General features: G+C 50.4%; 1 long non-coding RNA gene across 1 annotated transcript in view; it reads left to right on the plus strand.

Moving 5' to 3' along the window:
• Positions 1-605, plus strand: part of LOC116692854 (uncharacterized) — an 8,483-nt gene that overhangs the window by 910 nt on the left and 6,968 nt on the right. The gene's annotated exons all lie outside the window — the stretch shown is intronic.

Below are 605 nucleotides of genomic sequence, written 5' to 3' on the forward strand. Positions count from 1 at the left end.
TTTAGAGGTGCTGATCCTCATCCCAGCCGCTTCACACTTGGCTGGGAACCAATCCAGTGAGTGCTGAAGGTCACAGGCCGATGATGCCACCAGGACCACATCATTTGCAAAAAGCAGCAATGAGATCCTGAGCCCATCGAATTGCAACCCCTCCCCACCCCGACTATGCCTCAATATCCTGTCCATAAATAATACAAACAGGATTGGTGACAAAGTGCAATCCTGGCGGAGGCCAACCCTCACCTGAAACGAGTCTATCGGACAGGGGCCTCCTCCAGGCTTTCCAAATTTACCCGCACTACCGGTTTGGGCTTACCAGGTCTGTCCAGAGTCCTCCCCCATCCCCTGACACAACTCACCACCAGATGGTGATCAGTTGACAGCTTCGCCCCTCTCTTCACCCGAGTGTCCAAAACATATGTCCTGAGATCAGATGAAACAATTATAAAATCAATCATTGACCTTTGGCCTAGGGTGCTCTGGCATCACGTACACTATCACTATGTTCGAACATGGTGTTTGTTATGAACAATCCATGACTAGCACAGAAGTCCAACCACAGACAACCACTCTGGTATAGATCAGGGAGGCCGTTCCTCCCAATC

Source organism: Etheostoma spectabile, chromosome 7 (genome assembly GCF_008692095.1).
Source record: "Etheostoma spectabile isolate EspeVRDwgs_2016 chromosome 7, UIUC_Espe_1.0, whole genome shotgun sequence".
In the NCBI taxonomy this organism is placed as follows: Eukaryota; Metazoa; Chordata; class Actinopteri; order Perciformes; family Percidae; genus Etheostoma; species Etheostoma spectabile.